The sequence below is a fragment of the Neodiprion pinetum genome, chromosome 6, assembly GCF_021155775.2.
Source record: "Neodiprion pinetum isolate iyNeoPine1 chromosome 6, iyNeoPine1.2, whole genome shotgun sequence".
Taxonomy (NCBI): Eukaryota; Metazoa; Arthropoda; class Insecta; order Hymenoptera; family Diprionidae; genus Neodiprion; species Neodiprion pinetum.
Window position 1 is genome coordinate 22722022 of NC_060237.1, and position 16831 is coordinate 22738852.

General features: G+C 40.8%; 1 protein-coding gene across 19 annotated transcripts in view; it reads right to left on the minus strand.

Moving 5' to 3' along the window:
* para (sodium voltage-gated channel paralytic) overlaps window positions 1–12944 on the minus strand; it is a 68055-nt gene extending 55111 nt beyond the window's left edge. For 10 of the 19 annotated variants that reach the window (XM_046633524.1, XM_069137414.1, XM_046633528.1 and 7 more), the window contains exon 1: window positions 12064–12944. The gene's annotated coding sequence lies outside the window, so the exon portion shown is untranslated. Of the gene's footprint in view, window positions 1–90; window positions 413–786; window positions 1465–12063 lie in introns of those variants that run through there. The other 9 variants (XM_069137410.1, XM_046633521.2, XM_069137409.1 and 6 more) reach the window with 1 other exon arrangement.
* Between the last annotated feature and the right edge of the window lie 3887 nt (window positions 12945–16831).

The following is a 16831-nucleotide window of genomic DNA, read 5'->3' on the forward strand; positions in this document are numbered from 1 at the left end:
ACAAGCCGTCCACGATGGCGAGCAAATCCACGAACGCACATGAATCCTACATATGAAGTACGCGAGTTATGCAATAAAACATCTACTCACCACTATAACTATTTACATCCCACTGATAAGCCCTTCGGTAATCGTCGATCTTAGTTTAGAAAAACCACTGACGTACTTTTGAAAGAAGGGCACTGGTACCCGGTTTAATTCACTACGGATTTACATAACGAATGTAATGTGATTAATTTACAACGAAACATGCTCAGCGTCGACTTTGACGCCATTTATTCCACTCTCTATCGGCATGTCCATCATTAATTGTCCCGATATCACGGACTCGTCATCTCTGGTCAGTTTTTGTCACTGTGTTTCATCGTGAAGTGGGTTGGTTGTTTTTAGATCCTGCAGGATTTAGCCGCGGCTAAGGGGTTAAAGGATTAGATTTATAGAGTGAATAATCAGCGATAGATTGTATATGTCTTCAACTAATAGATAATATGTACACCCGTTTTCAACTAGATCTTATCCACCATCTCCCTTCTTTTCTAACGAGCACAGCTCTACGTATAATTACTATAACTGGGATTGACTCGAACATGGAAGAAAAAACACGCATTGAACTGCGTGTAACCTACACGGAAAAAGGCCTCGACTCCAGGTCAACTTTTATCAGATGCAATCGATATCTCTGCCGCATAAAACAGCATAACAGCAGCGTAAAGTTAAAACTGTATTATATACGTATAGATTATATATATATTATATATATATATATTATATTATATATACATATACCGTTTCACTGAGCCGAAACCGATAATGCTGTTCTATAATATTATTGTGCTTAGAATTTGTGTTTATAACATGTACTCAGTGTACCGCGCGTAATAACGCGGCGTTCTCTCTATCGACTTGAGTGGCGGGGAAAGGAAGGAACGAAATGGGGGCAAAGAGGTGGAAGGGTGCTCAGTATTTTGGAACCTCTCGACTCTATGTCAAACGTTTGCGGAGGCAGGATAACGACAGATATGAATATGAATAAATAAAGGATACAGAAACGACCGGGAAGGGAATTCGAAGCCCTCTTGCAGCACTCACTCAAGTTTTAATTTTTTTTTTTTTTTTGGTTTTTTTTTTCAAACAATCGTTCCTCGACGTAGCTTTATATGTTTCACGATTCCTCAGGGACAGCTTCCTGCTTACGGCTATCGAGAACGTCGGGTTCGGGTCAGAGTTCGGAGATTACGAAACGCATGAATGCGAACTGTGCAGACTGCGGGGGTAGGCAAACGATCACTGGATAGAGCTCACCCCGATTTTCTAGCCTCGGGATAAAAGATGTGTACGAGAAAATGATTCCGATCGCTTACAGCCCAGCCAGCGATAAACGCGAAGACGCGATAACGCGAAAACGCGGAAACGTCACCACGTCAGGAGGCGACGCGGTGGCTCATGGCCTCGGTACTTCGCTGGCCCAACTATTGTCTGCCATCTTGGGAAAGCTCGGATAGCCAGCTTTGCGGCGCCGCTGACGGAGGCGCGAGGCGATCAACGCAGGGGCGGCGAAGGGTAGGGTGGAGGATGGCGCCGTCGACGCCGACGCGACGCCGACGTTGCGTGACGTCACGATTCAGGCCGGGGTACAACGTTGCGGAAAAGCGTAGTCATGGTGACGGGCGGCTCGACGCCGTGCCGCGGATCGTGTCGGGGGTGGGAAAAGCGCCGAAGGGATGAACGTGAACGGGGGGCAGCGCCCCCACCTCACCCTCGTCCCGCACGCGTCTGTGAGTCCGCGTCTTCGACGTGGGGCTCCCACGCATACCGTTCAAACAAATATCGAGCCTCCCTTGTCCCAGTGTCAGCGTCTCTCACACATGCATACCGTCAGCTTACAATCATTCATGCGACCTTGTGTTCGAGGGCTCCGTAATACGGTGTGCGAACCGTTATACAGGCTCGCTGTCGGCTAATGTATTCGTGTACCATGAGGATACGTATATGCCGTACATTAGTCTGGTATACAATACGAGTACGTATATGTGTACCTTACACGTATGGCGTCGAAATATGATTCCTCGTTATTGATATGCAACCCTGTCACTTCTGGCCGCGTGGCTGGCCACTAACCCACCTGACCGTTTCATCGCTCATCGACAACCCCCCGCCACCTCCCCGATTGATATGAAGATTTTATTTCCTCGACGGGGATTCTTATGCAACGGACTTGCAGCAGATTGGGAACTGTCGATATCGTTTAAGGACAACTGCCACGAATCGAATTACTCCATTATGTTCTAAATTCGCTCGCACATTGTCAATAAACAGAACTTGTATATGTACGTTCAATTGTAAAACTGGCCTGATTATTAATTTTATTACATTCCTCTCCACTGCACACGTAACGAATTTTGTTTTTCATCTAATGGAGAGATTGAAGTTGACTATTGCCAAAAGTATTTCGCCTTCTTGGTGGAAGCAAAGACGCGTTCACGATAACGAGAATAAGAAAACGAACGATGAAAATGAGGTGAAGGGCCGAGTGAAAATTGGGTCGCGGAAAAACTGACCGCGAACATGCATAATGTCGTTTCTCACAATACCTGGAGAAGAGAACGTGTTGAGGTGGGGCTGAATGGAAGGAAAAAGCAGCGTGTACGACGACGTGACTGCAGCAAGTAAGCCTTCGCGAGGGATTTGGATACTCTTCGAGAACGGTCCCGCAGGGCTTTCGAGGCCTCGAGACCAGTCAAGGCGGACAAAAAGAAACTCAAAATTTGGAACGCCAGCGTTAATCTGGAGTGTCTCGAGTGTATATTCCAGGTAACTCGAGGGCGTGGTTGCGGTGTCACGTTACTCGGTAATCAGGATCTCTCGACTCCTGTAAGTTTCAGCTTTGACCTAACCTTCGGTTACCCGAGGAATTTACCCGCCGCCATTTTGACACGGTGAATCTCTGCGTCGGAAATAAAAGTGACTTTTCTTATCCGGCCAAGTTATTCAATTTACTCGGGTGTAATTATTAATAGTTCGTTCACACATATCTGCGCATGATTGGAAGCAAACGCTGCATCTAATTTGAAACGAAACCTACTTGGGTATTGCAAACTTGCACTTCTCCCGTTCCCGTAGTGATTGATATCCAATATTTGCTATTTGTGTCTTTGTTAGACCTTCGATAAAGCTGAAGAGTTTGACCGAATTCATTCCAGCATTTGACAGGCTGCAAGTTTGCAATCAACGGGAAGAGAATGCGGCTGTCACGTATCACGATTTAGTTGAGTCTGTTCGGCTGGTATAAGGTATTAATTGTACGTGAATACCTCGGACAATTCACACATACGTAGAAACGCAACTGTGTGAAGAAATAATTAGCCGCATTTCAACGAAGATGTGAAATTCATGAGCGGAAATCGAAAGGTTGTATCTATGTTCGAAGAATCGTTATTCCTTCTTCAAAATAAATATTCAATGTTGTTCCTACAGGGAAAAACTCCGTAAGTGAAAAATTTTGACAAAGCCATTACGTACTTACATTATATACATAATTTCTACGTCCAAAGAGCCTCAATTTCATCAATTGCATAGACATATCTCGAATTAAAATAGCCATCGGTATTTCTAGTTTGTACAACAACTGGCTGATACATTTGAAATTTATAAAGGGCTGACATTGTCGCAGTTCACTCTATACTCGATAAATCGATGGATTATTGAGCTTCACTCGAGTAACCAGGCACCGATTCTTCGCAAAAGTTCCGCGCAGGCAGGCTAGAAATCCAATAAAAATAAAAAATAACTATAACAATAAAAACCTTCGTAGAATCACAATACAGTAAGCTTCTTCAAGAATCATTACACTCGCTCTCTTGGGAGCAAACTGTAAATGTCACCGATTACCAATTAGGCGTTATCAAAATATAATATTGAGATAATAGTACGTGCATTGTGAAAGTTCAAATACCTGCAATAATTCGTTTTACAGGTAAACGAGACAAGCGCGTGTCTTATCGACTGCAAATAGTGAATTCTGTCACCTAGTTGTACATCTAATCGTCTACACAAATAATCCTACAATACTTACAGGAAAATCAATTGACCCCTCTAAGGCTCTGCTATAGATGGAATCTAAATCGGATTTGTGAAGAGAATCGTTACTCGCGATGCGACGACACTGCCCGCGACACTTCGATGTCTATATATCATCAAACTTTTATCCACCCCCGTTATGCAAGACTAAATCCTGAACCATGTACTCTCTGTAAATTAATCAGCAATCACCGAAGCTTGATAAAATTCAAATTTACGTCAAGCTGTAAGCTTCTGCATGGTTGATGCTGAAAAATTATACCACCTATCCAAATGCAATGGTACGAATATGTATAACAATATCTAAAGTAGTGGGTGAAGAGAAATAACTAATCCAACCTCTCGATAGCGACCAGAGTTTTAATGGCACCTATATTCCCAAACAATTACAACGAATAATAACTGATATATTTTAAATTTGAATATCTAGGTACAAGTCATTGTGGAGGGTCGTTCACGTTACCCTTCCCTTCGTCTTTATAATCCGCTTGTTACACGGACGGCCGGTCGACGGAACTTGACTTGACCACTTGGGCTGAGAAAATCCAAGTCCACAAGCCTTCACGTACGATATTAAGAAACCCCGAGGCGTAACCAGCCGGTCTAAAGCACGGACGATTGAGTTGCAAGAGCATAATGGACATGTAATGGACGCGGGATAACTCCGGTTAAGTTTGCGGCGCGAGGGCTTCCCTTGCTCTGTTATAGTCACCCAACTTGCTCGTAAGTACAAACGCAGTCGCCCGACCCCGTAAGCAACGTGACGATCTTTCACTTCAACAAGTATGTGCGATCCCTGCGCTTCTCTAAGCCTCCGCGCAAAACGTCGACCACCTTGTGCTTCGAGGGTCGAATATATGCACACCCTACGCCCCTACATAGTTGTAGTAGCAAATACGGGCGAAGGGAGGTTGCATAAGGCGCGGGAAGATATCGATACCATTTCGTTCGAAGAGATTTTTTTTATATCGAGTATATATAAGCGTATGGACAATGTGCGTGAAATGCCTGAAAGCGTTATCGAGTCATTTTTCTCTGATATATTGAAACTTCTTGCGAAATTGATATTGTCGAGCAGGAAGGTTCACCGGCAAAAGCGTATAAAAAGCCATCAGTTTCGTTCACCCTTGCAGATGGTATATTATACAGCCGGTTACTTTTATCTCAATCTTATTTTAAATCGAAAATTTTTGATTCTTAAATCCACAGATGCGGTATAACGGGAATTTAACATCTTCTACGGATGTTTATTAAATGCTTTATACGCCAGCAGCTATATCCTTGACTAGTTCGAACATTATCGTAAACAATGGTGTTATTAAGTTCAGCTTAGATAGTAGGCGTGACTAAATTCGACAAAAAAAGAACAGCAAAACACATATTGGAATACTAGATTGTCTGCATGTTATCAGCTACCACACTCATGCTCTCTTTGTACCCTGTGAAATGATATCTTTTAATTATGGTACAAAATAAGGATAGTTAAGAACCGTTCACTCGTTACAACTACATATTTTGCTCGTCGCAGTTACATAAGCTGATTTACTTACAATTGGCGACAATTAGTTTCTTAAACAGAAAATCTTAAATTCTGCAACCTCGATCGACGAATTTAATTATAAAAAATTATATACGAGAGATGCGTATCCAACATATTATATATGCACGAATATGGTCTAAAGGGAAGACATATAGGGGAAGACTTATCTGACTTATCTCTCCATGTGAGGTATTCATGGTATTTAATTCGCGTAATGGCGGCAGTTTGAAGTAATGAGATGACCTCTGAGGGTTGTGATCGATCTTCTTTGTTCCGATGACTAGGCATTGACAATGGTCGTGAATAACTAAGGAAGGGGCGGGGGGCAGTAATGATAATTTTATCGCGGGATCATTTTCTACAGAGTGTCGTAATCACGCACGTTTTATTTCGATTGTGATCTTATTTGCCTGCTCGTTGATAGTCGCAAGAATGTAAAAAACGTTATACCGAAATGTTACGTATATATGTATAACAATAAAATTAACGAGGACGCAGATGTTGAGCCAAAATTAATTAAAAGATAACGCGTGACAATTGATTTGCCAGAATTACCTCGCAGAGATAAACCTCATACGATTCAATGACGAAGTCTATCTTTCTCGCAGAGCAAAACGTTTCGCAAGGGGCGTCGTACGTTTCTCCCTGAGAATATTATCTAAGACGACAATAAGAGAGTCTCGAGTAATTGAATTCAGAAACGGTACGAAGTTCAGGCCCCAATTTCGAGCCAATAATAATTCATTTTGTCTCTTATATATCCTGCGCGTGTCACAGTGACAAGAGTTTAATGCTAATTATCACGAAGACGCGGCTCGATGATACCTTGATACCATTGACGAATAACTCGACGTTTATACCTTCGTGATTATTACTATTTCATCACAGTAAATCCCTATCGGTATTATCATCGGGGTTATGTACGTGATCCGGGCTCCGCGATTCCCAGCAAATGAATTCCCTTTGATTATTCGAAGAGCTTTAATGGCATAATATGGGCATAATGCATGCATCGATTCTTGATCAAATTAATTGCACGTAGCCATACATAAAACAATGATCAATGAATTATTTTGCTCATTTTTAAGTGTCTATTACACTAAACTACAACGTCTCGATGTAACGAAGCTTCTCAAAGTTTCGCCGAATTCCCACAGCTCAAACCTAAATCTTCTACCGTGTATTTATCATAAAGCCAATAATCAAGTTCGGTACACGAACACGGCTGAAAGTGTGACCTGAAGATTTCGTTCACGCGACTAGCTGGGCTTTTATTGCGATAAAATGTCGGAACGATTCGGTGTATCGTCGATGCGGAGAAAGAATTGCGGACCCGAATATGAGGCGTCGACCGACCGTTCTTAGGTCTTAACCTCGTCGCCCAGGGGGCTAGAGACAATGGTACCGGGATAGGAGTCGAAGAACGCAAACGGAAGCGGTGGAAATCGTAACGACACTCGAGGCGACATCGAGAAAATTATATCGCCAAATTGCCGATTCGTGTTGTAAATCCTACGTGAAGCAGATATATTGCACGAGATGCTCTCGGGCATATAAATTTTCGTTTTTCGAGGGCGAGACTGTCTCCTATAACCATTTTGTACAGTAGATATATCAGATTTCTCGTTACTGTTATTACACGCGCGCCATTATTTTATGTTACATATGACACCCTCGTCGACTGACTTCCGGCCTGCATTTTCGGGGGTTATATGCTGAATTTTTTAATTTCTTGAACCATACAAGGATAAGTATCGTCGCCGTGCGTAGCGAGGCATCGTTATTTATGGTAATGTAAAGGTTTAATGTTCGCATAGTAAAGTAGGTTGCATGTGGGACTCTGTGTGGGATATATACCCCACTACCGACCCTTTCAAGTTTTATCTTGATTTTTGCGTTTCGCTGTACGTTACGCCACTCGAACAAGAAAAAAAAGAAAGAGAGACAAAACCTGTTTTTACACGTTTTAATCATGATGATTCCGTAGAGTGCAGGTAACGAAACGCAAAAATTCAAGATCGACATTGAAACCCGTACAAAAGTTTCAGGGATCTGATAAAAAGTCGGAAGTGAAACGCTCGGCATGTTAGTTATATTTACGATTAGATATAACAATATTTTATACTTTGAAATTGTATTTTACTAATTTTCGCGTTATTATATAGCATCATGTTTCGTCAGACTTGGAATTGCCGTGTCTGTCTGCGCAAGTTCGTCCACTAAATTGATCTGTATATATCCTCCGTTTCCATCAGCTCCGTATTTCATAACTCAAAAATTCGCCTCGCAAATTCTTGAGCTCCACGCCCGCCATCGAATAGTCAAATTATATTGTATATGCATATATACAAAGGTAAGATATTAGAAATCGATTAAAAGGATATGTACATGAAATAAAAAAATTCAACTTGTCGGCAATATCATCTACGTGAAAATCCGCGTTTATTGGAACACAAATATTGTACAAACCCATCCGAAAACACTGTCCGCTCCGACAGTTAGTCTTGAAGTTGATAAATAAAGTGAGGAATTTTTACGTTCGACCTAGGTTTTAATAGAACTTTGAAACATCGCTGCAAGTTGAAGTTTATATTTCCTTTAGTTACTCTACCGGGGATTGCCAGTAGTTAACCAAGCTGACCTGAATATTTCCATTATAATTATGCTGGCGTGTTCGTCACGATACAAACCGGCAGCGCGGCACACGGCTGATTGCCGACTTTTATAATACAAAAAGAAAAAAAAAAAAAAAAAATAGAGGAGTAAATAGGAAGTAAAAAATAAAACTAGAACAAGAATCATTGAACGGGTCAATAACACGTAGTCCCTTTCGGCTAGTTTCACAATCTCAGGCATAATCGCTGAGCAACTTTACAGACTATGATTTTCGCTCAACAGCCACGTACCACGGCCAAGCTTCTATGCCAAAAATTTTCCATTCACACTTTCGGTTCGAATACCACAAAATTATTATGTTCCGAGAGGGACCCCGGCGTGAACAATTGGTGGCAGCGGTAAACATGCCACACGTCAAGAGGCTGCACGAAGTCGAATGGCGCAGACGCGAGCAAGAAAATACGTTTCGTAAAGTGCTTTGTAAAACTGGCAGAAACTCAGCAGCTATAACCAAACTTCGCATGGCTAATACCTCGACTTATTTACACCGTTAAAAAACGTGAGGGGAATAATTCGTCGCGTTCTCTTGCGCTTCCAGTAATTCTAGCATTTTTTCTATCCGTTCCTTTATTGATCATACCCATTTTTCTTTTTTTTCTCATATCGTTTTGCCCGGTCTGTAGGAACGATTTGTCGGCAACCCGGAGTTTAGAATTCTCGGGTCCGCGTCGTGTGGTTAATTTTTGGATCGTTCGTCGAACCAATTTTTTTATTTTTTTTACTTAAATTTTTTTGTCCATTATCTTGATGAGTGTAGACGGAATGTCGATTGGTAGAAAAGGGGAAATAAAATTTTTCACTGAAAAATATCGCCAAATAATTTTGAAAAATATTAATAAGGCACGTACGATCAAAATGTCCAAATGGAATTATGAGTTTTGGGCTTCTGGTCGTAATACGTGATGCGGGAATTTAAACAAGATCTTCAATATCAAGAGACCAGTCAATTGATAAGCGATAATCGATCAAAAATTATTATCAATCGACGGATACCAGCATTTTAAAAATCTAATTCTAATTCCCTGACCTCGTATTACGACTAGAAGCGCAAAACCGATAAACGAATTTTGAACACTATATCGCTTGACTCGATACTATAACTTTTTTCAATGTTTGATCGACTGAGCGACGAACGATCCAAACATCAACCACATGTCTAAGTCTGCCGATACCTGCGTCGTCGTTGCGCCACAGCCTAACGACCAACTATATAGTTGAACCGTTAAAAGTATTCGCGTGCGTGAGGTTTGCCCAGGCAGCAAGCAGCCCGGAATATCATCCGAACTAGAGTAGTATTGATCATTTCTACAGTAAGGTTAGAATATTTATTATTTATGACCCCAGTGCGAAACGTGCAAAAGGCCCCGAAAGTTTCGACGTTGAAAATAAATGTCAACTGACATAAAAAGAATTTTTACACCGTACTTTCATCTTGCGGGGCGAATACCTCGTGCCGACGCATTTCTTCTTCATATATGTATATATATTTGTACTCTGCTCCGCGAATAGGATTCTTCATTCCCACGAGGAGCGTATTCATTAATCGACCCGATTCGGAAATAGAGCGAATTAACCGTGTGCTTGGTACTTGACAAGAAATCACAAACGGTATCCGATTTTGAAATTGAATTAAATTTGACATATGCGCTAAAATAATTCAAACGACAGAGTTTCGAACGTGCTGAAAGAATTTTATTTCTACGATTATCTAGAGTCGCCGAATTTCGATCATCTGACTTCGAGTATTCTCATACGATTGATAACTGCAGCCTTGGCTAAAAATTCCGCCCCGATGATTTGTCAAGATAAAAGGAATAATGGATTCCCGTATCACACCTCGTGGATCTTTCTTCAAAAAAAAAAAAAAAAAATGCTAAGGCGTACTCTCTTGTACATCAAAATTCCCGAAAAATAATTTCAGAATTTACCAATCAATAGCCGTACCTCGCATCTCCGTCATCCCTGATGCTGGCGAATCATTTTTTAAAGAGACTGGATAATGGAGGCCATCACAGGACCCCGAGTCGACCTGAAGTGCCGATGAAGAGAGGCGGGTGAGGGGGAATGCAGAGAGGCAAAGAAGTTGAGAGAGGTAAAGATGAAAGTGTCGCAGTGGCGTATTTCGGAGCTCGAGCTCAGAAAGTGGAGCTTCGCCGTGTCCTCAGAGCTGTTTCGTTTACACACCGACAGAGTACGGTTCTTACACTTTGTCTCCCTCTCTCCAATAGTTTTCCCCTATAAATTCTATCACATAATTCTCACGGCGCGCACGACGTTAATTGAAACATCGTTGCCATTCTGCACTTCACCCAACCTCACCCTTATATCGCCCAACGCGACGTCATAGGCTTGCTCGTGAGACTGATGCACCGAGTTGATCACCAAAATTGAATTCGCCTGTAGTAGATAGCTGACTAACTTGGAATAATTCGTTTATCATTCACTTCTCGGTGTTCCTCCTCATTCAAATTTCACAGTTCTCTAGGATTGTTTACTCCGTTGTTTGAACATTGCGAAAAAAAATCGCCAACTGTATTGATTGTTTCAATTGTGTGGTAAACGTATGTATTATATAATTATATAATACATACGATTTAGACACACGAAACCTCCGATGTATACTCGATTAATTCCGTGATTGTTGTTAATGCATCTAGTTCACATTGGCCATTTTCCACAAAGTGCAGGAAAATCATTGATCATCTTTCGATACTTCCGGGAATCGATTGAAAACGATTGTGAGCAAGAACGGGATTCGGTCCAATAGCGAAATAGAGGGTCAGCGTTATTTTCTCGTCTGCGTTTTTCGATATTCATACGAATCTTGAAGATCCATTATCGCATTCTTTTCCTTTAGCAATAAGCTACGTACCATGAATAGACGAAGCTTGAAGTCGAACGATTGGAAAACGATCAAACGCGATAACAATCGCCTGGATATTTGAGGAGCCGGAATGAATCCATGTACCCGTCTATACAATTGCCAAATAAGTTACACGATCGGATAAGGCGATAATAATATTGAATTTCACCAAGCTGATACTTTGAGCTATTTATTTTGCACCACGCGCAATTGTTTCAACTTTCTTTTTCCACATCTCATCGTTTGTCTTGGTAAAACTTTATCCGAAAGGTCGGATAATATATCGAAACACAATTGCCGACGGTTTTCACGACATACTCCGCTCCTCGAATATTATTACTTGACCTTTTCCAGTTCATTTTTGTCCGTCGATCACGCGATATAACACACATGTTCTTTCCTCGTTATCAAAATGACATTTGAAAAGGTATCAAGCGAGTTTCTGCTGTATTTCAACGTGCATTGCAAGGATGAAAACAATTAAAAAAATTGAATTCAAGTGAAATAAGCAACAAAGTACAAATGGTGAAATAGGTCATAATGAATATTACGAATAATGTCTCTCAGCATCGAAACTGGTCAATGTGTGCAGTAAGATTTTACACGAACAATTGTTCGAAACATCTTTAATTGCCAACATCGTAGAAGGTTCGTGGCCTCATTGTGACCTACCAAAACAACCTTATTCACTCACGATGATTTACATATCCTGACATAAAGTTCTTCTTACAGCAAATGACGCATATCATGCGCGTTTAAAGGAGTTAAAAAATCGTTGCCTCTACGTACTTGCGTAAAATTGTTAAGAAACGTAAAAAAATTAATAAATAAAACAAAAAGAACGAAGAAGAAGAAAATGAATATAAAAGGAACGTTGGTATATTTGTAACGTGAGGATTCGACTTACCAACAGCAAGTAATAACTATATATGTACGGTCAAAGCGATTGCACAGACGAGGAAGAGGCACTGCGACAGAATCGGCGGGCGAGGAGGGGGCGGGTGTCGAGGCACCTCCACGGACCTAGCTTTCGTTTCGGTATCTTGAATTTTGTTCTTATTTTCTGGCTCCTTGGTACACGAGTACACTGGCACAGGGCACACTGATACTTTGAGAAACCAAAAACCACTTTTGAAATCCCGACCGACTTTACGTGACTTTTGTATCCTATTTTTTTCGCCTCGCCTTCTCCTGCCCTCAATTTGTACCTTTTTCCTTTTATCTTTCTCTCCTGTCGCCTCCGTCGATTAGTCACTATATTCCTCACAGGAATCCACCTTTTTATTATACCCTCCTCGTGTCACACTACACGAAGGTATAGTGGATAAAAAGTGCGTAGAACTTGCTTTGCGACAACATATTCTCAACTGCACACTAATCGAGTCCAACCCGTATTTACGCTTTTTCGTCAACCTTTATCCCGTACCGTCAAAAAATCACGCGAGTCGTCAATCGGATCGACGTACGTCAGAAAAGTGCGTTGGTTGTTTTTCCTTCTTGTCTCCTTCCTTTTCGATTCTATTTTTTGTTAATATCAACTACACGTAATTTATTCTCTCTTGTTGCTTTTTTTACATTCGTATATTATTATAGTTACATCTATATATTAAACTGTTTTGTATACGTGTGATCGTCCCTTAGGCGCTACCGCTAGCCTAAGGAGGATATCGCGTCGTCTTATTTAAACGTACTCGAATATACGCATTCGGTATTAAACGCTTTCCGAAGGCAGTCTTGAAGATTCGGTTGAAAGCTCGGTGTCCGAGTCGTCCGAATCGCGGGGGGCGGTCGGACCAGCGCGCTTGTTACTGCATCGGCACGACGCCAGCCACCCCCTGCGGAACTTTCGAGAACTACGCCGCGGAACCCTTCGACGCCAACGTGCGCCCGATTCCAAACCCTCACCTGCCCCCGAACCGCCGGGCATCGGGTATAGTTTAAGCGAAATTAAAACGGGATGTATTTCGCCTCGACAGCGAAGCCTGTTCAGCAGTTATCTTGTTTTCCAAGCAGCAACGGCAACAGCAACACCAGATATAATGCCAGATTTCATTTTCTTTCAAGGATCGATTCGACGTGGTCACTGGGGCCGAAATAAACGGTTTGGATTATTGATCAAGAGGACACCAACTCAAAGAACTCACGTTGTCAATGACGTGGCCCAGGAAAAACATTATTCTTTAAAGTTTCCGCCGGGCTTCCTCTACAATCTCGCGCGAAGAATATCCTGCACAATTTTCACCCTGGTATTCCATCCCTGGTATATACAGAGAGAAGAAGCCTGGAGGCGTTGGTTAACCGATGCTTTTATATCATACAGCGGTTCACCGGCACTTTTGCTCGTCTACAAGTCTTTCAGGATTGAAAAAAAATCAGTGTATTTTTTCAACGATTGTTCAATTTCTTTTCATGGCTCTAACCCCGCCACGTGACCCAATTTCTTTGACGCAAAATGACCAGTCCGCTCAAACGCGACACAGATTGCCCCTTTCTTCGCAGTAGCTTGCAAGCCTCGAGCCTCTCGCCACTACAATGCCTAGTTATCATCGGGTCAAAAGTTCTTCTTCAAGTTCTTTCAAAGGAAAGAATTAAATCCAACCCCTGCAGCTCTTGACTTCCATCTCTTTCTCCTGTTATATCCTCGTTTAAACAAAATTCAAACGCCATTACGTATATTCACTATGTGCTCAATTAGCCCGTCTAATCAAATGACATCAGCAGCGCAAATACGTCGCGTGAGTTGAGCATGAAACTCGATCCAACATACCGATTCGGGCGAGGAATACAAGTCCTGTGACCGAATAGATTATACGTATTACAGACAATAATCTAATGGGGGGGGGGGGGGGGAAATTTTGAAAAGTTTATTCTATACAGAAGCCTAGGGGTTAAATTTTTGAACGCGTAATTAATCAAGCCAATCCTCTATGTTAAATCCGACAATTTTCCATCATGGCATCGAAAATGACTGTGACGATTAGCCAGTAAAACGAACTAGTTAGGCAATATGATTTTCGGTGAATCCGTAGGGCGTTTGAATTTTTAAGACACTCAGGATACGGAAACGACCCACCCAAGTACGCCTCCGCACCGCGGACGGATCAATGAAAATATCCTCGCCCCTGATTCCGCGCCCGACAACCCAACGCGGTTCCACACCGCGCCACCCTCAGTAACTCGTACCTGAAAACGTTGTCCCGGTTGCCCCGATTTCACCGAACGGTAGTAGCTGGTAGCTGTGTAGCCGCAGCGATGGAAAGTTGTTACTTTATGTATAGGCGGTTTAAATAGTCGCTGTTCCAGTCGCAGTAACTACGGTATAGAGTACATAACTTATACTTGGTAACAGTTGACAGCCTTAAGTCGTAACCCAACTGTTCGCAACAGAAACGCGGAAGGATTTGTTCTACTTGCAAGCAGTCCGTCCGTCGTCTGACCATTAGCTGACCATTACTACTGCCGCGAAAATTCCAATCGCTTGTCGCTATCCGCGCTTCTTTGCTACAGTAATTGTAATTATCTTGCAAACATTTTTTAGAAATAAGTGACTACGGTATATCGAAATTGAAAAATTTCGTGTAATGATAGTTGTATATTATCAAAATAATGAAGCTGCATTAGCTCTGGCAGATTTAAATACATTGATTCGTACAATTCACTTGCGGTTAATCGCAGCTTTTAATAGAATGGGTTAGTCTAGTCAAATCAGCACAACTGAGATACAACTGATCAAAATTTGTGATATCAGCGTTTGTGCAAAATTTTAGCAAAAATTAAAAAGGTTGGTCTCGGTGTTTCTATGATTTTACGGGGTCGAACACTTTTTGTCTTTGAATCGATTTCAATCAATCTTTTGCGCCTGATTTGAAAATCATCTTCAAACCTCTACAAAATGATTTTACTGTACAGATCTAACTTCGATATCGCTTCAGAAATATCTTTCGGGTTGCGGTATTAAAGTTTTTCATAGAAAAGACTAAAATATTTTTCTTCCGTGTGCAAAATAGCTCATATCATTTTTTTTTCTTGTGGTACCGTGGTAATTGTACTTTTGATAAAACAATATTCGCTGGAAAAAGTAGATATATTTCTGTGTGTAATTTTTAAGTGATTCGGGCTCAGCTTTATTAATGTAAGCTCTTTCTTGTAATGATAAAATGTATTCAGACCATATTAAATAGACTGTACAAACAATTATTATGTAATAAATTCAGTACTGGATTTATCAAACCTTAGCTATTAATATATGTATAAACAATTGAATAATGTTAAGTTCCAGGAAATATATTCATCGAATTAGCTCTGAATATTAGTATTAGTAGATATTTTATGATTTTAAATTCTTCATTAAGTACTTACGTAATAATGAAACATGTATTCAAAATACAATTAGGTGTTTCGATTAAAACAATTATTTCAAAGAAAGATTTTATCTACTCTGAATTAATCAAAAATATATCATGGGGCTTTAACATATTGTTTTGCAGCGTAGAACTGTATTCTGAGGTAATAGAGCAGAACGACGCGGTGATGAGTTACGACCTGGGGGCCACGATTAGTGTGGTTGAACGTACAAAACTTGTTGCTTTACGTTCTTAATGTCCAATGAGTTCATATTTTTTATGACGTTATCACGGATTCCATGATATGTAATGTGATTATTAATGATTACATAATCATAAATATAATACATCTAATTTAGAGTTTTTATATTTTCCATACAAAAGAAAAAAGTTTTTATTATTTAGTGCAGCAGCTCTATCATCGACTATTGGAAATTATCGGTAGTTCACAAAAAGTGCCAAAATAATTTTCAAAGTTATGAATTTTTTAGCCCATTTTTGAGAATAAAAAATCCAGTCGATCTACGGCGGTGGCGCCATCGAAGATATCTTGTACGAACTCCGCGACAATTGCAGCGGATCCAGGGTAAATTTTTTCTGGCAGTTTTCGAGGTCGATTGTAAGAAAATAGTGGGCCAATTGTTCCCGCTTTGAGTGGGGAAATCATACGTCGGTAAATTGCAACGCGGGCTAAGCGATTGCCGGTAACGGCCAGAGTAGGTTACGTGTTGGTTGGTAATTGCCGAACATGGTGATAAAAATAAATAGGCATTGACATGTATTCAAGTTATTCTACCTCGAATCTGAGAACGCGGTACGATTTCTCAACTAAAATCATACTTTCGTTTCAAAATTTTGCAATCAAATATTACCCAAAGTCAACGTATAAAAAAAATTCAAACCTATGGTTATACTGGGTCATGGTATAATCTCCACGTGCTAGCCTCTCATGACAGGAATGTTGCGATTGCATACTTGTACTTTTATTACTGCTTGTTGACTGGTTCCAACGCTACTTCCCGACAGGTAAAATGACAAGAAGAATATCCGTCGTATTGTTTAATCTTCGACAGTTTTGAAGGCAGACGATCTTTCAACAATATCATCAATTCGAAAGATATACTTTCAATACCAAACAAATGAATTTTATGTAGCATTAAAAGAATGGCGTTTAAGGATAATTTGGGAGAAATAAAAAATGAATATTTCAAAATGTGCAGTATAACGCAATACAGTACCCAACATTCTCTGTCGTTTTACGTAGAACCCACAGTTTAGGTAATCTATAATTAACCAATATGCAATTATCTTCTTTTTTCACCGCATGTAAAC